This window comes from Malaclemys terrapin, chromosome 10 (genome assembly GCF_027887155.1).
Source record: "Malaclemys terrapin pileata isolate rMalTer1 chromosome 10, rMalTer1.hap1, whole genome shotgun sequence".
NCBI classification, from domain to species: domain Eukaryota; kingdom Metazoa; phylum Chordata; order Testudines; family Emydidae; genus Malaclemys; species Malaclemys terrapin.
In genome coordinates this window covers 37,266,934-37,290,618 of record NC_071514.1, presented here as the reverse complement: position 1 = coordinate 37,290,618, position 23,685 = coordinate 37,266,934, and the positions used below count along the sequence as shown (strand labels likewise).

At 49.9% G+C, this 23,685-nt stretch overlaps 1 protein-coding gene across 1 annotated transcript in view; it reads left to right on the top strand.

Annotated features, from left to right (window-relative positions):
• Positions 1-23,685, top strand: part of LINGO1 (leucine rich repeat and Ig domain containing 1) — a 462,045-nt gene that overhangs the window by 296,772 nt on the left and 141,588 nt on the right. The window contains exon 5 of the mRNA XM_054042809.1: positions 5,364-5,448. The gene's annotated coding sequence lies outside the window, so the exon portion shown is untranslated. The remainder of the gene's footprint in view (positions 1-5,363; positions 5,449-23,685) is intronic.

Genomic DNA, 23,685 nt, shown 5'->3' with positions numbered 1-23,685 from the left:
AAATGATAAATAATAAGACAGAAAATATCATATTGCCTCTATATAAATCTGTGGTATGCCTACATCTTGAATACTACATGCAGATGTAGTCTCATCATCTCAAAAAAGATATATTGGAATTGGAAAAGGTTCAGAAAAGGGCAACAAACATTATTAGGTGTATGGAATGGCTGCCATATAAGGAGATATTAATAAGACTGGGACTTTTCAGCTTGGAAAAGAGACAACTAAGGGGGGATATGATTGAGGCCTGTAAACTCATGACTGGTGTGGAGAAAGTATATAAGGAAGTGTTATTTACTACTTCTCATAACACAAGAACTAGGGGTCACCAAATGAAATTAATAGGCAACGGGTTTAAAACAAACAAAAGGACATTTTTTTCACACAACGCACAGTCAACCTGTGGAACTCCTTGCCAGAGGATGTTGTGAAGGCCAAGACTATAACAGGGTTCAAAAAAGAACTAGATAAGTTCATAGAGGATAGGTCCATCAATGGCTATTAGCCAGGATGGACAGGGATGGTGTCCCTAGCCTCTGCCAGAATCTGGGGATGGGCGATAGGGGATGGATCACTTAGTAATTACCTGTTCTGTTCATTCTCTCTGGGGCACCTGGCGTTGGCCACAGTCGGAAGACAGGATACTGGGCTAGATGGGTATTTGGTCTGACCCTGTATGGCCATTCTTATGTTCTTATGACAGTCCTGGGAACTGAAGTGCCGTGGTACAGCACAGGCAGTGACACTGCAGCCTTGCCTTTGAGCTGAGAGGGGAGTTCAGTGTCCAGGCCCATCTACTGTACTCCTTGGTCTCACTCTGCTGAGGCTGGCAGCAGCAATGTGGACACGTGCCCTCTAGGAACTGTGCTGACAGCAATGTATGCTAACAGCCTACACGGCCAGCATCAGATGCTCCTGACATTTGGTCTCTATCAACCCGGGCTGGATCTGAGCCCATTCCCCGGTGGTGAATGGCTCTGGCTGCATCTCATCAGTGTTCTGAGCCATACGGTCCCATGTCCTACCTCCGTGGGTTTTTCCAAACACCTCCATCTGTCACTGACCTGCTTAAAGGAAAAGACTCCTTCCCAGCTCACCACTGCCATCAATGGCCATGTACAGTCTCAGGACCCTAGCCTGCGAGGCGCAGCACACCCCCAACTCCTACTGGTGCTGGAGAACGTATCAACACAATCTTCCACAGGAGGGTCCCCCCTCGGCTCCTTTGCACTAAGAGCCTTCCCAAGAGTTATCCAGTTGCGTCCTGGCACCGGAGAGCCACCGCCAAATGCTTTTAATCTCTATTCTCCAAACTCTGCTAAGCTCACGAGCCGGCTCAAAGATGCTTTTTAATGAGCTGGAAGGGCCGTGTCCTCCCTGACTGCGCCCATGACACTGAGCAATTAAAATACAAGCTATAACTGGGGTGAAGCGAGGGAAAACAGGAGGGAAACAACATCTTTGTGCGCAGTCATTTACTGGACCGGAGCTGCTGATATCACACAGGCCATAATCTTTGCTCTTAGTTGGACCCAGACCAAGGAGTTCCAGGGCTGAGTTCACTGAAGGGTCATTGTTTCACTGCTCCTGGCTTTGTCAGTGCGCTGAGCCTGCTGGCTGCTCACTTTCCAGATTCTGTCTGTCCATCCATCCATCAATCATTCGCTCCTGCCCCTGGCCCCTTGACATTGCTCCTTCAGGACAGAAGGGCAGGAACAGCCCCACAGAACACCCCCAGGGTAAGGCAGCTCCCTGGCTGGCAGAGTTGGGGGAATGGGAGAATACAGAATATGGGGTATGTTGAGAGTAGGGAAGGGATGGGAGTGGTGATCACCAGGGCTGCTGCACCCTAGCCATTCTCTGTGCCATAGGGGACCAGGGAAGTGGGGCCAGGGCCGGCACCAGCATTTCTGCCGCCCCAAGCAAAAAAAAAAAAAGCCGCGAGTGGCGGCGACAGTTCAGCGGCAGGTCCTTCGCTCCTAGAGGGAGTGAGGGATCTGCCGCCCCGAATTGCCGCAGGTGCCGCCCCTCTCCCTTGGCCGCCCCAAGCACCTGCTTGTTAAGCTGGTGCCTGGAGCCGGCCCTGAGTGGGGCATAGGTTAGGGCAGTCATGAAGCTGCCCTGAATTACACCAGCAGCTGGGCAGCCCTGTGGCACAAATGTGGCTTGAAACAGCTGTGTCCCCACCTCTGCCTGCCTTGCATTGCGGTACCGGCACAGAGTAACAGGATCAGCCCCGAGGTACATTACACTCCCTAACTGCAAAGCTCTTCCTCTTGGGTTCAGCTTAACAGCAGCCATTAGGCAGCAGAGATGAGGCCTGGTCCCATTTGCATAACTGGGAGCTTAATGGCTCCGCTTCAGGCTGAAGGGGAAACTGCACAGAGAAATCCACAGGGGAGAGGCGACGCTGGGCATTGCAGGCTTTGGGCGTGCTGCCCCTGGGAGGGGGCAGGCAGGCTGTGCAAGATGGCATCCTGGTCAGAGTGAAAGAAGGGGCACTGGACTGGCTATGCAGCTCCCCCACTCCCTTTGTTTTTCCTACCTTTCATCCTCCACTGCCTCCCTGTCTCATACTTTCCTTTGGATTCCCTTCTCTTGGCAACTTCTCCCATCATCACTTTTTTCTTCCCCCATTTTCACCTCCCTTCTTTAGGACTCTTCCACTCCCCAGTGTTGCACCTTTCTTCCTGCATCTTTCTCTTTCCAGCACTCTCTCCTTCCTCCTTTCTTCCCACCTCTCTCCCTTTCATTTCCCCTAGCCTGCCTTTCAAAAGGAAAAAACCGAGACAGGAACTGAACCAGCCCAATTTAGCACCGCTGGGGTTGAAAGTTTATCATCTGTGATTGAAGTATCTGCACTGAGGCCTTGATATGCCACCTGTGTGCGATTTTGAATTCGAGTTTGCATGCTCCCTGCGACTCATGGAGGTTCGCACAAGCTGTGTTTCAATTTATATCTCTGTCTCTATATATTTTTAAGGCCGCAGCTAATGTTGATTTAGTAAGTCAAGTGCTGGAATTTCATCATGCCAGGGAGAATGCATTAAAGAAGACACTGTAGTTATTTAACTCCAAATGTAGATCCTGGTCTATGGGGTGTATTTGTGCTTTAAGAACTGATCTGGGGGAAGATACATACTGAAGGACATTTGCATTGGGGTGATGGTCAGGGTTGAGAAGAAACACTGAGGTTATGAGTAGGCTTTTCGCAAGTCCCCTGAGAGTACCCTCTCTGCTCCCCAAGCCCTTTCCTTGGTGGCCCCATCAGTTTCATTCAGTGCTTTACAAAGCTCACACAGAGAAATGCGGTCTGGGCATTGCCTTGGAGACTCCTAGAGCAGCATGTGCACTGGAGCACAGCTTGGAAAGCATTCATATCAGTGCCAGGTGAACCCCAAATGGTTGGATGTTTCAGTCATTTATTAGGGAAACCCCCAAAGTAAGATGCTTAGCCAGACCTCTCAGGGCTGCAGACCTGAACTAGGAGTCTTGCACCAACAAACTTCCTTGGGAGACCTTAGGTGACTGCTGACTCTGGTCAGGCTTCACGTGGACTTTACACCTTTCTGGGGCTGGATTGGAAGAAGGAAGTGCAGGAGCAAGTGAATAGAAGGATCACAGATGGGCTGGGCCCATCTGCCCTTAAAGGGGCCAGTCCCACCCATGGCATAGTTAGCTCACCTCCCCAGGTGGGGCAAATGAAGGTCATGTGACCCAAACAGGTCTTCTGGGGAAGAGATAAGAGGAGAGGCATGTGGCAAAGCTTGGGTAAGAAGTTCTGGGAGTGGTGGCAGGATATAAAGCAGGGAGATAGACTTTCAGAGAGGAGGGGCCTGGTCCAGCTCCAGCCAGAGACAGGGAAGAAGACTCTTAGTTCTGTTTGTTTGGGGTTACTAGAGGAGAGACATCCTTGAGTTCTGTGCTTGAAAGGCTTTGTTGTTAGCCTGTGTGAGCTGGCCGAGGGCAAGTCAAAGGGATTGGGGCAAAGAGTTTATTGAGGAGCCCTGAGAAGGGGAAACTGAAGTAGTGTTGCTGTGGAGCCACCCTATGCCAGGAGGGGGCACTCTGGAGGTGGCTGTCCTTCTACAATAAGAAATAATCTTTAGGAACATGTATTTGAACATTTACATCCAATGTATCAAGACTGGTTTGGTTAGGGTTGAATTTGGGACAGAATTTCAGGTTGGGTCATACTGGCTCCAAAACAGTTTGCCCAGCACTGTCTCTAAAGCGCATAGGAGAGCAGAGTGCAGTATAACCTCCTCCCTTAACCGGAGCTTCCTGGGTTCTTGGCTCAGACCCAGAGCTTTACACACCCCTCTTGAACTGTGTGTGCTATGGGTGTAGCACAGTATCCAGCTTTGTGTCTGGGGATCTCCAGTGGTTCTAGCTCCTGGGCTTTCATGCCAGCCTTTTACCTGGTGTTGTCACCTGGATTTATGCCCCTCCCTCAAAACTTAGGGCTCAAGCAAACTCAAAATCACAAAGCCACACTCTGTGGAAGCCCCTGAGTTTAACCTGGTTTAGGTGCAAACTCAAAAATTGGCCCTTGTTCTCCAGGATGGTTTGAGGGGCACAAGGAGCACTGGGTGAGCTGAGCAGCCTTGTATCTGTAGTGACGCTTGTAGGCAGGCAAGTTTCATGTGGTTTGGGACTTTGCAAAGCTCCCTAGCACTGTTTACAAGAGAGGGGGACTCCCCTTATGCCATCACTGTCTGAGCACAGAGGATACCCTCATTGCTCCAGTGTTTTTCTATGGGAAAGGAGGCCCCAATGTCATTTCCAAGAGGATTCACACATGCTCAAGGTCCCTACAGGAAGGACAGTTCTTAGTGTTTAAATACAGTGAACCATGGGCAAGAAATTGCCCTTATTGCACAATTGCCTATTTTAAGAGATCACCCCAAAGTATGCTGGGCCAAACCTGCCCGAGGTGTAACTCCACAGCAGAGGTGACTTTGCCCTACTGAGTACTATTCTGCTCCACCTGGATTAGAAAATTACTTCCATTCAGTAACTGCTTCTGGTTGGTCTTTGGAGTAGTCACTTAAGACAGCCTCAGCTGTAATATATTTGCCATTTTTCTTCTCACCCAGCTCCCTGAGCCTGTGTCTTTCTGTGTCCCTGTTTTTCTTCCCATACAGCCCTATTTATAGCTTTCAAATATCAGCCTGGGTGAGGCTTCTGCTCAGTTCAACTCATGTTTGATGAGGGGAGGGGAAAGTTATTTGAAACCTTTTTAACTTTCCTGGTGCTTAACTTTGCAGTCTAATTTCCCTTTAACAGCAGAAGCAAAGTGTCTCTCTCTACTGTTAAATGCAAGGCAAGCTCTGATTGTGATATCATTTCCTTCTCAGTGCATGACTGGAAAGCAAAGGAGAGGACGACGCCCATTGAGCTTCTGGAGCCAATTGGCCTGCATCCTGACACCATCTGACTTGGGTAAGTGGGGGGTTTGCCCCCTGACACGCGGGTTTGATGCTATTATGTTGCAGAATGTATAAAGCTCAATGATCTGTTGCTAGACACAAACATGGGCTTGTCTGTGTTGCCGTAAGCTGGCCAGAAATTCCTTCCTGCTATAGTCTGCCATCGGTCCCCAATTACTTGCATGTTGAGGAAATGTAGAGTTCTTCGGGAGGAATGCGGAAAATTCCATCCTTTTGGCTGAGGGTGGGAAGCTGCTCCTCATATATTTCACCATAAGTGGGGGTTCCTGGGAAGATGCCATCAGGCTTAGTTGGGATGGATCTCCAATGTGTCTGATATTTGGACAACTCCTTGAAAAATACAATCATTATGATCTGGTTATATTGCATATTGGGGGAAACTTTCTAATGATAAGGATAGTTAAGCACTGGAGCAGGTTTCCAAGGGAGGTTGTGAAATCCCTATCCCTGGAGGTTTTTAACAACAGGTTAGACCAGGGGTCGGCAACCTTTCAGAAGTGGTGTGCCGAGTCTTCATTTATTCACTCTAATTTAAGGTTTCGTGTGCCAGTAATACATTTTAACGTTTTTAGAAGGCCTCTTTCTATAAGTCTATAATATATTACTAAACTATTGTTGTATGTAAAGTAAATAAGGTTTTTAAAATGTTTAAGAAGCTTCATTTAAAATTAAATTAAAATGCAAAGCCCCCCCGACCGGTGGCCAGAACCCGGGCAGTGTGAGTGCCCCTGAAAATCAGCTCACGTGCTGCCTTCGGCACGCGTGCCATAGGTTGCCTACCCCTGGGTTAGACAAACACCTGTCAGGAATGATCTAGGTGTACTTAATCCTGCCTCAGAGAGCTGGACTAGATGACCTCTTGAGTTTCTTTCCAGCCCTCCATTTTTATGATTCTGTCCTATCACCTGTAGGAGATTCCTCCATCATTAAACAAGATTGGTTCTCTACAAGGTATATATTATGCTGATCACAGAAACGGCTGCCCGCTGGCTGAGCTAAGTGTAGATCCCCCTCCACTGTCATGCAGGGGATGTTGGCCAGACAAGCTCTTAATTCTGTCTGAGGGCAAGCAACAGTGCCCTCAAACAACTGTGCTTTGTGAGATGTCTCTATTACAGTCACACGACATCGTGACGACTCAGCCTGCTTCCCGGCTCTCTCTCTAGGACAGTCGAAAGAGACAGGAGCAGGTTTTGGCTTGTACTATACATACAAAATCCTAGACTAAAATCTGTGAACTGTCAGTTTGATATAGGCAACGCGTGAGACAGCAAACATCAGAGCTGACTGGGCTTAGGCAATTTCCCAGCACGACAGTCCTCTGGAGAGAACAAAGAGATCTTTCAATGCAGAATGGAATTTAGTTTCCTAATGAAAAAAAAATCAGGATGATTCAGGCATCTCTTTGCATAGAGCTAGGGAAAAAATAATTCAGGTTGGATCTGCACTAATCTGGTGTGAGCTGGTGGGAAGCACTCTGATCTGCTTTTGAAGGCAGGGCTATATCTGTACCATGGGTTAGCCAGTGAGGAACCATCTGCTCAGGGCTGCTTCAGAAGGGGAACCGTGTTGCTAACCTGGTGCTGCTGGCTGGCAGGCAGTGTCCTTCCTTCAGGTCTGTTTTAGAAAGGAGGGCATGTGAACAATGAACTGGCTGGCAGGTTTGTCACACTCTCCTCCCCCCCCCCCCCCCCCGACCACCACCACGTTCTTTGCTCAGAGCAAAAGGCAGGCTTCGTGGATCCACCCACTGCAGGCAAAATGGGGACACATCCACGGACTCCTCGTGCCCCACTGCACTCTCATGTGGATGGCTCCAAGCTGTCTTTGAGGTTTCCTTCATCATCTATTCTATACCATGGTAGCATCTAGAGTCCAGGAGCTGTATAAGCACATAGAAAGGGACAGTCCCTGCCAAGAAAGAGTCTAAAGAGAGGAGGCAAAGGGAATATTATCAACCATATTCTACAGAAGAGGAAAATGAAGGACAAGTGTTTGGGGTTTTCGGTGAGAGCTAGGGAAGCTACCATCTTGGCAAACCCCAGTCATATGGATTCAATGATTTACCCAAGGTTTGTGGTAGAGTCAGGAATTGAACCCAAATGCTCATGTCCCAGTCAAGAGCCTCACCCACAAGGCCATCTTTCCTCCCTATTGCTATGTGCTTTGCTTCCTCTCCAAATGGACTAAGATGTGACACGTAGTTTGGACTGACCTAAAGCAGGGGGCCCAACTCCATGTGGGGGGGGGGGGCAGCTGGCAGATATATATCTGTGTATGGCTCCTTCAGAGCACTGGGTGGGGAATCCTGGGGGGAGCAGGGAGATGGTTACCTGTCTGGACAGGGGAAACAAAAGCCCCTTTGGCGTGTTGGTGACCATCTTCGTGGAACAGGGCAGGGACTGACCAATGTGGTCTTGCTCAGTTTCTGGTCCCTCGGGTGCTCTTTTCTACATTAAACCTGTCCTGTGGCTGGCAGCTGCAAACTATATTCAGCATCAACATGCTGGGACGAAGAGAAATGATCAGCCGTCACCCTCGCACTTCATCATTATGATAACGTTAACAGAAGGCTGATTACTGGGATCATTTGTCAGCAAGCACATGCGTCTACCAATCCCGGATTGCAACAAGATGTGCCACTGCCTTGGCGTCATGCCCAATGTTTAAGGGGAACTCCACAATGGGAGGGGTTGGGGGAGAGGGTGAATATCCATCTAGCAGTACAGAACGAGAAAAACATGCATATGAACCAGCATGTAGAGGACTTGGGTTGGCATATGGCAGTAGTCATATTTTATCATACTGGTGATTTAGGATTTGGAGCACCAACAGAGCCCTACTCTGGTAGAGCCTTTGGCTGCTCAAGGTTGCAATCTGCTGTAACGAGATTCACTGTCTCTTCAGCAGAAAAGGGGTGGCTGGAGATTAAGGATGGGGATGCACAGGGCAAAGAAGCCCACAAAATTTGCACAGGCACTACATTATGCTTTAACCCCAAAAGAGGGAATCCTGCAGGCTGGGTTTTTTTGGAATGCCAAGGAGCGAATGAACATATGGATGGAATTTCCTTCTCAATCCAAGAGAGAATGGCTCCTCCCTGTCTGGGTTGGAGTGAATGTGGACTGACAGTTCTGCATGGAGCCCAGTAGAACTGGTCAAGATTTTTTTTATCAAAACACTATTTTGAACAAAATAATGTTTGTTTTAATAAAATGGAAAATTTCTATTTTGGTCCAAAATTTTCCAATTGTTCTATGAAAAAAAATGAACACCAATGTTTTGGTTCTGTTTTGGGGTTTTTATCTTTTTGTTGGTTGGTTTTTGAATACTGAGCACTTTTACCAAACTGAAAACTTTTACCAAAAATGGTTTTCAAAAACAAGTTTTTTGGGTTTCAGTTTTTCGTTGAGGGAGGGAACAAAACAATTATTTGTCAATAGAAATTTCAAGAAAAATATTTGGCAGTTTTCAACTCTGCTGTATGGAGCAAATTAATATACCACATATAGTATGACTAGATTGCTGGAAGTTGGCAACCTAATGGTTCCCATCCATCCAATCTCTACCTGGGGATGACTTGGTCTCTTCCATGTTATTTGAATAGCTCCATCAGCAAGCGAGTTTCATGTAGCTAATGTGGCAGGTGATACCGCAGCCACACTCCGAATCTGTTACCAAACACTTCTGGAATTCAGCCCCAGAGGCATACAGGCTGCTGCCCTCCATGCTCCTCTCACTTGCACCCGGACTGCCATACAGACATGAATGCGGAGTGACCCGTGCACAAATATCCATCCTTTTTGCTCAGCAGCATATGTTTGATCACAAACCACCCCCCAGCCTCTTACTGCTGCAGCTCAGCTGAGTGATTAAGGGGTGCATGCCCCCCTCTCCACCCCCAAAGCTCATGTTAAATGTCACTCCTCACACCCCTGTCAGAGCTGCCTACAGGCAGGACACAGCAGCATTGCCACGCCATGTTCCCTCCCTATACTAACACAGCTGCTTTTTGAACAGCTTTTCCTCCTGTCTGGGCATGGGATTTCAGAGCCAGATCCCCAGCTGGTGTGTAGCTCAGCTGTGTTAACTTAGTGGGGCTACACTGGTTCACACCAGCTGAGTATCTGGCCCTCAAATGTCAAATGAGAATGAGGGTCCCAAAGGGCTTTACAAGCCTCAATGTATTAAGCCCTTCACAGTGCCTAGTGAGGTGAGTGATGTCCCCATTGGAGAGATGGGGAAAGTGAGGCATGGGAGCCAGGCAGTGATTTGCCCAGCAAGTCAGAAGCAGAGCCAGGAATAATCCCCTGGCTCCCGTCCTGGTGCTCCTTTCTCCTGTTCTTCGCTCTCCTATCTCCTGAGATTCACTGGAACAGAGTGTCTTTCCGCTTCCTCTTCTGCTTTGCTGTAGTGGCAGGTGGAAGCTGGCGCTGGATTCCCCACCCTCCGCTTGCTGCCCATCAGGAGATTCCTGAAGAGCCATATTTCATGACTGGTGGGGCAGAGGGCATAGCGCCTTGCCAGGCTCCTGCCACCAGTGTCAGCAGATGGCCAGAACGGAGGGTGGAACTTGATCAGAGAAGAGGCTGCAGTACCCTGCTGCCTGGCTCTAGCCGGCCCTAGGAATCCCCTCTGTTTTCCACATGGAGGTGCAGCTGCCATGTATCCCTGGCCATCAGCTCCTTATCCACTTCCATCCCCTTCTGCTCCAGCTAAGCCCTCCACCCCCACACTCTCAGGGCCCCATTCTGACTGCAGCAGGGTACCAGCAGCTCCCAAGGGGGCTCTGGGAATGTCAGCAATGGGAGAACCAGTCAAAGGAGGGAGGGAGACAGGGAGAGGGCCGGGGGGAAGAGAAAGGGACGTGGAAGAGGAATAGAAGTGAGAGAGAAAGGGATGAGTTAGAGATCTTGGCATGACACAGCGCCAGGATCAAAGGTGAGGGAGGGGGAAGCGCCGGCTCCATTACAGAAACATGTCTATCCAGGGATCGCACACCATTGTGCAGGTCAGCACTTTGTTTGTGAGAGAACAATATAAGTTGTCAGGCTGAGAAAACATTCCATCCACCAATAACTTCATTTTGCTGAACAGTCTGCTCGCTCCAAGAGGAAAATCAATGAGAGCAAACCTAATCTCCATGCCTGGCAGGAGATGCCAGCCCGAGCCCAGCAGTCCCCTCAGAGTGCCAGCCACCCCTATCTGAGTTGGGAGGGAATGGTCCAGAGGACAGAGGTGGGGGAGAGGTCCCCCGGAGAAGGGGCAAAGTGTGGAACTAGGAAGTTGCAGCTTCGGGACTTTAAGAAATGATATGGCTGGAGGGGATGGGGGAAGAGAAATGAGGAGAGAGCCAGGGGAAGGAGAGAATGTGACAGAGGAGAGAGCTGCTGTAACCTCCCTTCACAGGTTCTGTTAATAGAAGTGCTCAGAACTGTGAGGAAATGGCCTGAATGTTATGGAGCACGTAGGAGGACGGGGGGAGAGGAAGGAAAGTGGAGAGAAGAAAGCGGAGAGGGAGAGGCAGTAATAGGCTCAGCCCAGCTTCATGAGGGTGTTGAGGAGGAGAACAGGCAGCTTCCTTAGCTGTTACACTCTCGTCCTCCATTTATTATTATTCAGATCACAGTGGTGCCAACCAGGCTGAGGGCCCCTCTGTTATGCCCTGTAGCGAGAGGCAGTCCCTTCTCTCCAGGGCTTCTCCACTAGACAAGATGGACAAAGGATGCGAGGGGCAGTGACTCTGGCCTTGCCCGACTCCCACCTGCACACACTCCCCTGAACTCAGGGCAGGCGGTGCTGTCACTCCAGCTGGCTGGCCTGAGGGGACAGAGGTAAAGCTCTGGGCAGCACAACTCGCCAGCTCTGCGTACTTGAGGGTGATGTCATGGGGTGGCCGCTCTCTCTGAAACTCTGCTAACTTGGGAGCCGTTAGCTCTGCAGTGAGGACAAGCCCTCAGCTGAGGTCACTCAGACGGAGCCCTGTTCCCCGGAGCCCCAGTCTAGTGCCCAGTGCACTAGGATATACAGCCTCCCTTTCCCCTCTCTCATTTCATCCTTCTCCACATGAGACATATCTCCCCACCCTCTCCCCAATATCCCAGAAAGAAACCTAGCTTGAATTTGTTGCCTGTTACTTTTCTCTGTCCCACGCCACCTTCTAGGTCAAACCAGCACCAGGCATGAACATGAGGAGACTTTTTTTGGTATCACATTAGCAAAAATAAATATTAATAGTGCAAAATGCTAATAGGCAGGTGAGACAGACAGGCCGCACAATCTGATAGTCGCATTGTGTATGCAACGGCTGTCCCTCAGCATGAAGGTGAGTGCTAACAAAAGGCCCAGTGCTGCTCAAGTGTCTGGGAGCTAACAGGATTAGTAGCACTGTTCAAAGACCCCCCTGTGAATGCGGACTGGATCCAGAGGGGTTGGCATCCGCTGCCATGGGAGGTTTTGAGCCAGATGCCCTGGGTGACCCTGCCTGGTGCTGGAGTTTCAGAACAACTAAGAAATGTTCTACTCTGAAAAAATGCAGCTGTGTTAATGCTGCTAACAGGAATGCCGGCTCCTGAGCCCCCCACCCAGGCGCGAAGTGGGGATGGGCAGCTCAGTCTGGAGCTCCAGGTCTGATCACTGGCCTGGCCTAATGGGTGTCAGAAGCTTTTCTTCCCAGGAACTTGCTCTGTGATTGAATCGTTTAGGCTAAAATAGGCACTTCCCTTTAAGCACCCAAGGTACCAGTTCATATTCAGGGCTCTGAGAATTGGGACGTTTCTATCTGGTGCCTACAGGGGGGTGTAAACACCCAAATGTGGGCACCCAATTTTGAAAATGGTGGGCCAGATCCTCATAGCTTGGCTGATTTACACCAGCTGAGGACTTGGCTCATTGGCACTGAACTGCTCTGTGCCTCGGTTTCCCCAGCTGTGCCATGAGGATCATAATATGACCTGCCCAGAGTGGGATGGGCAAAGGGAGGTTAGGCTGTGAGCTTTGGGGCAGAGACTGTCATTATATATGTGAAGAGCACCCCACGCAGTGCTGTCACGCTCTCTACCTGTGCCGGATGGAGCAGGTTCATCTCCCTAGTGCACTGGCCTCACTATGAGGGCCAGGGATGGAGGGCAGGCAACAGCTGGGCCTCCTCCCCGAGCCCCCTGCACTCCTGAGAGCACAGGGGGGCTGATCCAAAGCCTGGTGAAATTTGGGGGGGGGGTTCCAGCTACTAGGATGGACTTTGGGTCCAGGCACAGGAACGGCTGTTCAGGTGGGGGCCTTGCACTGCTCTTAATTAGGGAATATCCCTGAAGTTCCAGGGTGTTGCAAAACATCCTGAGCCTCCCTCCCCTGACTGCCAGCTGTTCCCCCGGTGCTTTCCCTCCACTCACAAGCCTCTCCCCCGCCTGCCACCCTTTCACACCACACTTCTCCCCTTGCTCACTGAGCAGCCTGCACCTCTCTTCGGCCCTGGGCAACAGCTCCTCTGTCTAAAGGACACAATCACTTGCCCCTCTCCAGAGGTGGAGTTGGTAATCAGAGCCCTGCATCTCCTGCACCCTCTCTGCTGGATCCCCTGCACTCTGGGGGTCAGTACCCTGCCCTGCATGGAGTGCCCCAGAGCACTCGAGGTCAGGATCCAGCGGAGAGACTGCCAGAGAACAGTGCAATTGATGCAAGGTAAAGGAGGGGGGGGAAATCTCTCTGCGCCCCCCCACCCCCATTTTGCCAGGCATCTTGCTTTGGAGCTAGTTTTGGGGGGCATATCCAGCCATCTTGCCATGCCAGTGACTGCTCTGCACATGGACAACTGTCCACAGAGCTGCTGCACCAAGGTCTCGAAGGGGAGCAGCTTCTCCCTTCTCCTCCCACTGCTCCCCCGACACCCTTGAGGGGCAAGGTCTGTGCTGCCTGTCCATCCACTGCTCCCTGCACTGATGGAGGGGGGCATGCAGAGGGCAACGGCTGGAGAGGGGAGAAGGTTGGGGGAGAGAGGGGCAGGAGAAAGGAGAAGAAGTTTTTGCAAAAACCTACCTTAACCCCTCTTATTCCCTCTCCCAGCCCAGACAGCTAAAAGACTAGCAGGCTCCCAGTGCTCGCCACCGGTGCCCCCAAGCCATGCAGCACCTGCACCGCTCTTCCCCAACAGGTTGGTGTGGGGGGGACAGTAAATCTCAGGCATCCATGACTCAGGGGGATTTGGGTTAAAAATAGGCTAGAAGCTGCTGCAGGTTTTTCCAACCATCGGACAGCGACTTCCCGACTCTGAACAGGAGATGGTGTCTCGTACACACAGCTCAGAATGTCACATTAGTGTTAAACGAGGGGAAAAACCAGAGTGGAAAAGGGAGCGAGCGAGATGGGGCTGCGCTGCAGTTTATTCCTTTTGGTTTACGCTCTGATACTTTATGGTTAATTACACCCTGACATGCACAAAGGGGAAAAAAGGATTTTAAAAAAGCTTTTAAAAAAATTACCTTCCATGAAATATTCAGGACATGCTGCTCCTTTTTTTAAAAAGTGGCGTAATTACTCCTGCAAGGCTTTTTCCAATTCTCTGGATTTCACTGCATTTGGAGAGAGGCAGAAGAAACATTTGTCCTTGTTAACACAGAGAGGTGCTGGGTGGGGGGAGGTTGTACCGATTAGGAGGGAAGTTACCATATTAAAATAATGTAAGTGGGGAGTTGGTGCCAACACACTCCATGGTGTCTGGGAATCTGGATTGTGGTGTGGTTGAGGGAGAGGGTGTTTAGCTGTGCAAAGGATATCTTACCATCTGAGTGCACTAGGGTCTGCGCTGGTAGTGCCCTGGTGATGGGGATCCCATCCCACCAGTGCACTAGGATCTGCACTAGCATTGTTCAGCTGTGTAGCACAGTGTGTATGATGGGGACGCACAGAGGGCAGATGTGCAGGACACAGAGCTTACATTACTGAGAGCCAAGGGCTGTTTTACTATGAGGAAACACTTGACATTTAATTGGAAACCAACTGCCGGCAGATCCCCTGTGTTCCTTGGTGGCCTGTTAATAGCTTTTGGGCCCCGGGTGTGATGGTGTGCTCGCTGCATTCCCACGCCCTCAAACAGAATGGCAGCTCCTGAAATGGCAGGCCACGCCTCCAGATGTCACCTCAGTCAATGCTGTGTATTTCTAGAGCACTTTTCAGCCGAGGCTCTCAAAGCACTTGGCAGAAGTGGGTAGGTGTCATTATCCGCGTGTGATAGGTGGGGGGAAGCTGAGGCGGAGGAGGCCCCATCTAGAAGAGTAACAAGGAAGTGTTAGCATGATTGTCTGCCATGGGTAGGAGTGGGGGGTTTGATTGCAGCCGTGCTGTCACCATGCTAGAGAGCAGTCCCGTCATAACACCGATACCCCAAAGCGTGGGAAGGTGCCATGCTAAGTTAGCATAGACGGGCCCGGAAAGCTGGTGGTCCCGTCTCCTCTGAAACATGCTGCTAGAAATGGTACCGGGGGGTTCCCATTCATTGCTCACTCTACAGGTACAAGGCTGGGTTTTCAAGCTGTCAACACTGCAGACTCACTCCAGGTTTGGAGTTGTCTGCCTCAAGCATCAGCACCCCTGCCACCAAAGGTGGGTAGTACACCACTGAGGTGAGCCACTGTGTACACCCCCAGGGAAATGGTCTGCTGTTGGAGCTATTCCCTTGGTGCTATGGGAGCCAGAATTAGAATTGAGTTCACTCTTTCTTAGCTGTATTGGTGCCGCAGGGCGAATAGGAGTAGAAACAACTATTTTGTCACTAAATTCAGCAACTGTGACTCAGGAGGGAGCAGAATGCTGAATGAGAAAGTGCTGTCTTTACAGTCACTTTACTGACCCCAGCCATGATTTAAGGGTCCGTCCCAAGGTCACACAGGGAGTCATTGGAATAGACCCCCAGTCCCCTGACTTGCAGCCTCTGGGACTAGTCACAGCATTGCCTCTGTGACGAAGGCAGGGGGAGTTAAACACTCAAATCAGGGAGCCTTTTCAGTACCACAGCATATCCCACGATTCCAGCCTGCCCCCCTCCGTGTGCTGGAGTGGGGGAAAGGAGGTGGCTGGCATTTTATGAATTAATCAAAGACAATGGTGTTTGGTAGAGCAGTTGATTTAAAGAGCCCTTTGCAAGCATGTGTGTAATATGATTTCTTATCCCAGCCTGGCTCTGCATGCGCCTGCCAATAGGAACTGTTCCAGCTCACAGCCACATCCTGGGGAGACAGGCAGAGTGTTCTTTTCATCTACAAATAAAACAAACAGGAACAAAGAAGACAATAATATTGACTTTCATCATTGATATTCCCATTTATCTCAGTAATAATTAGTAATTCTATCGCCGTGAAGGCCTAGCTCATAATCTCATTGTTTCATGGGAGCTTTTTAGTGTCATCGCAGACAATAATGACACATACAGCTTTCGGGGGGGGAGGTAAAAGAAGGATGGGGGCAGACAAACGGGGAGAGGGAGACTAGAGGGAGGAAGGGGAGGATGGAAAGGAGACAGAGATGGGAGATGAGATGCAGGAGACTTGACTGCAAAATCCAAGCCAGGGGGAGAGAGACGTGCACCTGGCAGAGGAACAATGGCTGAGGGAAAGAGAAATAGACTCAGGAGAGGGGCGAAGAAGCCAGCAAGGCAGGAAAGGGAGAGCCAAGGGGGGAGCGAAGCAGCGCTGGCTTGGTAAGAAGCTGTAGCTGGGGGAATATGGCGAGGCTGGAGCAGTCTGTGGAGACTTCTCTTGCTCCTGCTTCCCCCAAACAACTAAATCTGAGCTGACAGCTGCTTGTTAAGAGAAGCTGAAGAGAGAGGGGTTCATCGGCAGCCATCCGGATTGCTTTGCCGAGTGCTATGTGCTGACAATGCCCGGGAACAGGTGGGGAGAGGAAGGCCCCTGGCCATTGTTCCTTCCTTAGAATCCTAGAATTCCTTGGACTGCTGTCTGCAGTAAACACATGGGTATCAAAGAGACTTGGGGAAAGGGACCACAGCCGCTTCATCCTATTAGCGCTGGCTGCGGCTGTCACCTCCCGTGGCCAGCAGGAGCCTTTGAAGTGAGAACCCCCAAATCTCAATGCAAGTGCAGGCCAGCTTTAGGGGGTGTAGAACACAGCGCTGTGGTGTGAGGGGCGATGCCATGGGCCAAATGCAGCCCTGGGCTCCCAAGGGGGCTGGCACCATATGGGGGGGGATTTGGCCAAGTGGGTGCTGTATTGCTGTGGGCCGTAGCTGAGACTGCAGCTCCCGTAGCTGGCGGAGACAAGGCTGTTATGGGAACCCGGGCACAGAAGTGCTGAAGGCCAGAAATCCAGGAGGGCTCAGCACCTGCAGACAGAGCCAGGGTTTCTAAAGAGCTCCGCTCCCATTTGGACACCTCAGTGAAGGGACCTGGTTTCAAAGGGGCTCAGAACTGAGCAGCTTCCTTTGTTCTCCTGGGGGGGAGGGAAGGGCTCCCCATTGTTCTCGGGGGGGGGGGGTCAAAGAGGAAGAAGTCTCCGCTGTTCTCAGCAGGAGCTGCTGGGTATGAGTACTTTCAGAAGTCAGGCCCTGAGTGCCCAAGCGTTTCATGGTGTTCCTACCTGGCTGTTCATGTCATGGCTCCATGTTAGTGCCCTGGTGTTGCATTTAGCATCAGGGCGCTGTGAGCAGTTAGTGTCGGGATTGCCTCGCCCGAGTCCAGGTGCTGTAGGGTGGCCACTAGAGCTGTGATTTCAGCTCATTCTATCCCTTGAGTTTTGCTTCTGAGATTTAATTTTGAGCCACCCCCAAACCTCAGCTCAAAGCACCAAGTTGAGTGATTTTGGAGTTTGTAATGAAACCTCCAAGCAGGCGAATCTGGAAGCTCTGCCCAGCTGTGATGGCAGAGAGGGGCCCCAGCCCCAAAGTTCAGAGCAGGATGCAAATTTTCCCTAAGTTCAAGAGTGCTTGGTTTCAGGGTTTTGGGTTGTTCCAGTGTAGACATAAGAGTTTGTGCCAACTTTCTCCAGCTGTCAAAGGTTGTTTTGATTCCATCCCATCATTACAGCATTTAACAGGTACCAGACAAGAGGCTGTACAGGCATTAACAATACCCTCCCAGTCCTTGTCTGAGATGAGTACAATGATTATTATGACCCCCATTTTAAAGAGGGGGAACAGAGACACAGAGAGGTTAAGTGATTTTCCCAGGGCCACATAGGGCATCAGTGTCGGAGCCAGGAATAGAATTCATCTCCACCTTCCAGTCCTGCACTTACTTCCTGTGTTGGGGTGTTTGCACAGCTAGGGCCAATTAACCTCAGAGACTGCACCTGGTGGAGAGTGGGCTTGATTAAAAGTGACTAGTAGCTGATAGAGCCCAGCTGGGGGAGATGCTGGCTAAGGGATAAAGCCAGGAAGTTTGCAGCAGACAGAGGCTACAGTAGGGAAGTCAGCTGTTGCTCTTGGGCTCTGATGGAAGGGTTTACCCTGAAGCCTGGAGAAAAAGCCTGTGGGAGTGGAGTAGGAAGCAGCCCAGGGAATGAGTGGTGAGGTTAGAGATTGTGTAGAAGTGGGCTGCTGATTGTAGGATCCCTGGGCTGGAACCAGCAGTAGCAGGTGAGTCAGGTTCTCCTACAAGTCCCTGGGAAGTGGCACAGGATTATAGAACCCACCAAAAGGACAGCTGGTCTGGAGGGACTTTGGTACCCCAGGAAGGGGGAAGTATATGGTGACCAAGCTGGAGGGCTGAGTCGCAAAGAGAGGGAGCACCCCAAGTTGCAGAGAGACGCAGGCCGCTGTGTGAGTGAATGATGGAAGTGGATGCTAGATTGGACAAGAGCTGCTTCCCCAGATACAGCTATGAGGGGTGCCCCAGCAATTAGCAGAGAACCCTGTGATGCTTACTCCCTATTCCAGCCTGCCTCTCCAGCTAGCCCATCTCCTGATTTTGAGAGAGTTGTATCATATGCTGCAAGCAAAATTTTCATGTCCGTGAAAGCATCAGCAGATCTCTGCAGGGACCTGCATCAGCATGAGCTTGTGAAGCCATGTGATTGCCTGCCATGGTGCAGCAAGAGTCTTGCAACAATGTGATGCAAATGACAGTGTTATGATGTCACTACTAGTTTGGCTCGGAGAAGAAATGTACATAGGTGATGCAGCCCAGGGGTGAGCCCAACCATTGTCAGGTTTGGGGGGGGAGCCAGACGTTTCAGAGGAGATGGTGTGGGGAACTCTGAGGGAATAGCCGATATAAAGGAGTCCGGGTTTCCCACAGCTTCCACTCCATTTCAGCTTCTAACCAGCTCATGGTGAAAAAAGTCTGCTGTGCTTTTCCCTTCCTCATTCTCTGGCCTCTTTATAAAAAATCCTTTCTGTGCTCCCTAAAATAAACTCACTTTGCACTTGGAGTGAACAATACAGCGCACCCGGGCTGCAGGAGCAAGGGAACCAGTCCTGCTCCCCCTGCCATATGGCCATAGAGAGGAGAAAGGTAATCCATTAGGGAACAGGGAATGGGGGGAGGGCTTGGAAGAAGTTGGCTCTCCTGATAGTTGCTCTATTTTCTCCTGACTGCTCTGTGCATCATCCCAAATTGGTCTGGGGGCCCGTTTCCTGCATCTATTTTTGTGTCGCTCCATTAAATTCAGATCCCTACCTCGGGTTTGAAAGATGGTTTCCGGTACACAAAGTCCCAAGCATTATCAATTCCACAGGAACCGCTGTCACGGCAGCCGCAGGGACCAGCGAGCAGCGAATGCAAATGCAGGGCAGTGTTTTTATTAGGATTTAAATGAGTTTAGGGCTGTTTAGAATTACAATGCGATTTGAGTCAGGAGGGGCTTATAAAACTGGTACAAGTTCATATATTATACAACAAATGTGCTAAACCCCATGACTCCAGCCCGAGTGCATTTCTGTAGCAAGCCAGGGAAACAAACTTGCCTCTGTCAGAATTCCACCAGATCTTCTGGGCTCAGGGATTTGGCCCTTCTCTGGTGGGGCCAAGGAAGTGGCTGCTCCGGGTGAGGCCCAGCCGTTCTGCCAGCTGAAGGCAGTGATGGTTCCAAGCATGGAGCGCATATAGAATGGAGCCTCCATTTTGTGCACATACACACAAAAATAATAAGCGCCATGGAATTCAGCCAGCGCAACGGTCTATGCTTCACGGAGCCCTGGAAGGAGAATAGCAAGGGGCACTGCAGGCTGGGATGAAGGCACAATGGCCATGCTGCAGCAGGGTTGGTAGATTGCACAATATCTGCTTGTATTATGCCTGGCCCAAGCCAAACAATTCTTCCTTCACTTATGTGAGCACTAAAAGCTTGCTTCCAAAGCCCTCAGAAGTCAGTGGAAAGTAGGGTTGCCAATTTGGGTTGGATGTATTCCTGGAGGTTTCATCACATGACATATTCTTTAATTAAAGATTAATCATTAATTCCTGGAGACTCCAGGACAATCCTGGAGAGTTGGCAAGCCAAAGGCTCCCAAGGCCTCCAGTGGGCTTTGCATCAGGCCCTATCTTCATACCCTCTTTGTCTTTCTTGTGCACACACACATACACAGGAGGTTTTAGAAAGGAAGGGGAAGGTTTTAGATATGCAAAAAGTCAGTGCCATGGTGGGGGTGGGCTCTGCAGCACCCCCAGGGTCCTTCCTGTGAGCTGCTACATTGTCTCCTTTGAAGACAGGAACCTGGGGTGCATCGGAGCCCCAGGGAGACTGATTGCTGCAGCTCAGCAGTGGGAAGTATCTACCAGGTGAGAGGTAGGCTGAAGAAAGGCCCCTCAAGAGGCTGTAGAGGCGGGGGTGTGGGGGGGGGGGGTGTCACGAGTTGCACTGAGGAGCTGGGATTCTCTCATCTTCAGTTGGATGAGTGTCAACTGTTGCCATTTGGGTTTGAAACGTGCCCTGCTGCCGGCAATGCCCAACACTGCATTTCCAGCCTATTGAGTGAGCGCTTTCCAAAACCACAGCCTGATGTTTCCATGCACAAATCATGTCACCGGCCACTGAAATGCAGCCATCGGCCACTGAAATGCAGCTGCTGTTTCACTGTCAACAGTCCCATACACAACAGTGCAGAAGGCTACTGCATCCCACTGAAAGTGCGGGGGAAATTTGCATAGGCAGACTGGTGCAACTCAAACCCAAACCAGGAGGGCACTGGGGCGCTGGGTCTGACAACCTTGCAAAATACCTTTGCAGCTTGAAAAAAGATTGGAAGCTTTAATACCCATATTGATTTTACTCCTTGCCCAAAACTAAGTAGCCCTAATTCTCTTCTCATAACATTACACTGATCTCCAGTGGAGTCGCTCCTGATTTACACCGCTGAGAGAAGAATCAGGTTTCCAGCACCATTGGTTTGGAAGGAAAGGCATCATCTACTGAAACTCCCACACCACTCTGACAGCTGCTAAGTTTTCTTTGATGGCTTCCCATCCAAGTACTGACTAGGCCCAACTCTGCTTAGCTAAGGAGGTCAGATGAGAGCACAGCCCAAGGGAATAAGGTTGTTATCTCGTTGGTGCTATTTAATAAATACCTTTGTATAATAAACGGGGCATATATGTATGGCGGTAGGGGAGAAAGAGCGAGCAAATACTACAGGCATAACTGGACTGTACACATTGCCAAAGAGTTCATGATGCCTAGATACAATGGTGATGGGGAAATTAAAAATGCCTGGATCCATTCAATTAGCAAGTACAAGAAGGAAAGGGAAGTTTGAGTCACTAGCTCATTATGGTGTTTTTTCATGGTCTCTGTGATGGCACTACTGTGTTAGGCTTTTGATCTCTGAATGATATAGCTGAATATGTGAATGAGAACAATATGGTTGTATTGAAATCCTAGAGAAAACCCTCTTTGTGCCCCCCTGCATGTTTGTTTGTGAAAGAGTCTGCTTCCTTGGAAGAAACAGACGAGAGAAGCATGGGAGGGTGGGAGTGAGATGGCTTTGAAGCTTACAACGACATTTCAGGACTGTTATGAACATCTTGTTTGTGGTGAGATAGCGACATCAGAGGCAACTCAGCCAATCATCTGATACATGGTACCTTAGTTCTTGTGCTTGCTGGGATCCCATTGGTTAACTTTCTGGGTTTGGCCTGCATTTTATAACAAAACAAAAAAAAAAAAGTGTGATTTCCCTGTGACCTTGCAGGCATGAGATAACGTCCTCTGCTTATGCTGGGCCTGGGAAATATGCTTTGCCTCTGTAGCTGGGTTGCTGCTTCCTGCCTGTTACATCGAGTTGAGAGTTAAGCCAGCCCTTTCTCATGTGTTGGGAACTTTCCCAAAGAACCAGGCTGACCCAGCTGCAGAGAGACCTGGAAGGTTTGCAGCAAAAGGCAAAGTCACCTGAAATGGGAGGTTTTCCCATGTCATTAAGAGCTCATTATGAAGGCATGTTTCACACATTACGTGCTTTCACATGAGGCTCCTTTCCCAGTGAAAGAGGAGGCCCCTGCCCAGCCAGAGGTGAAGGTGGGAATTCATCTTCTGGCGTGTTTCTGATACAAAACAGCCATTTGATTTAATTTCACAGATGAGATGGGATTTGAGGGACACAAAATCGCGCAGATGTTTATGTGAAATGTCATGGGAAGATTGTCACGGGATTGGAACGATTCTGTGCTTAGAACAAACCTACCACTTATCACTAGAAAGATCCCCTGGAAGCTAAAGGAAGGTTGGTCTTGTAGATAAGGCATTATACTTGGAGTCCGAGTTCATTTCCCAGTTCTGCCGCAAACTTCCTGTGTGACCTTGAGTGAGTCACTTAATCTCTGACTCCGTTCCTGTCTGTAAAATAGGGATACTGGCACTCCCCTGCCTCGGGGGGGCTCATTAATGTTTAAGGTGCTCTGATACTGGGATAATGCGGGCCATATAAATAATGAAAGTAGATAGACCGGAGGAGAGTGCTGATGCGAAATTCCCTGCCCAGCTCTATGAGATAAACAGTCTTCCCACTATGCCAGGGCGAGAGGCTTAGCTCAGTCCTTGATGTAACATGCCATGTTCTATATGCTGCAATCCTCAGGCCCAATGGGAGTGTATGTGAATGGTGAATGTCCTGGCTTTCGGTGCAGTCCCAGGGTAGGGGTTGGACACACTGGCTAAGCATTTAGAGAGGTTGGAAGCACAACTCCCATTCACTGTGCATCCAAATGCCAGCCTGATGAACTCCCCCCTTTAAACAACAATTGCAGTAATAGCTCTCACCTTTGCCATGTAGAACCCGTGTAGAAGACTCCGGGGACAGGCAGAACAACGGGGCAGAGAGGAGATTTACATCACATACACAAGTCACCTGGATCAAAGAGACCTCAACAGGCAACATCCAGCAAATAGCTTTTAAAGCCGAACCCTGGAGCAGGGAAATGTGCACAAGGGAATAATTTTCTTTCCAGATCAGCCCTTTCATAACCAACTGTGTCAATTTGACATTCAGGAAACTTTATTTAACATGTTTGTATTCATTTAATAATTTGGCGAATTGCTACATTTTCTAAATACCTTTTTATACACCCAAACTCTGTCCTTGTCTGTGCTTTGTTCTTTTAACACAATTTCATTTGGGTTATTTATTTCCTCTTCTGTCTCTTTGGGAGGATTTGGGGAGCAGGGTGGAGCCCAGGGAACATACAGCTGTGAGCGTGTGTGCATGTTTGTGGAAATGCGTGGGTGCATGTGGGCACAGGTATGTGGGGTTGTAGACATGTCCATACCTGTGTATGTATGTGCAGCACCTAAGTGTGATGCATGTGCATATTAACATGGGTGCATGACTATGCGTGTCCATTTGCACATGTGCCTGCATATGGGTCTTTGAACACACATGTGTGTAGTGTAAGTGTTGGATGTCTTGCTGCTTTGGTGACGTTAGCCTCATCCATGAAGCGCTGTGAGGCCAAGAAGGGACGTTGGTTCTATGGACTTAGAAAGTCACAAGTCCCCTCGTTAGGACTTCTGTCTCCAAAGACCTGTTTGAGCTCTGCAGTATAGTTGGGGTGAGGGGAGGGAAACCCAGGAGTCCACGTATTGGGATAGATCCTCAGCTGGTGTAAACTGACATTGCTCCATTGAGGACAGCTGAGGATCTGCCCCCTGAAGTATCTTTGTGAGGGCAGAACCCTGGTCCAGACTCGGAACCTGTAACCTGCTTCTTTACCCATGGAACTGGGAGTAATGCACCAGCTTGGGCTTTTCCCTAAGACTTTGGGCTCGGCTCATGTGGCCAGCAGAAGGGGAT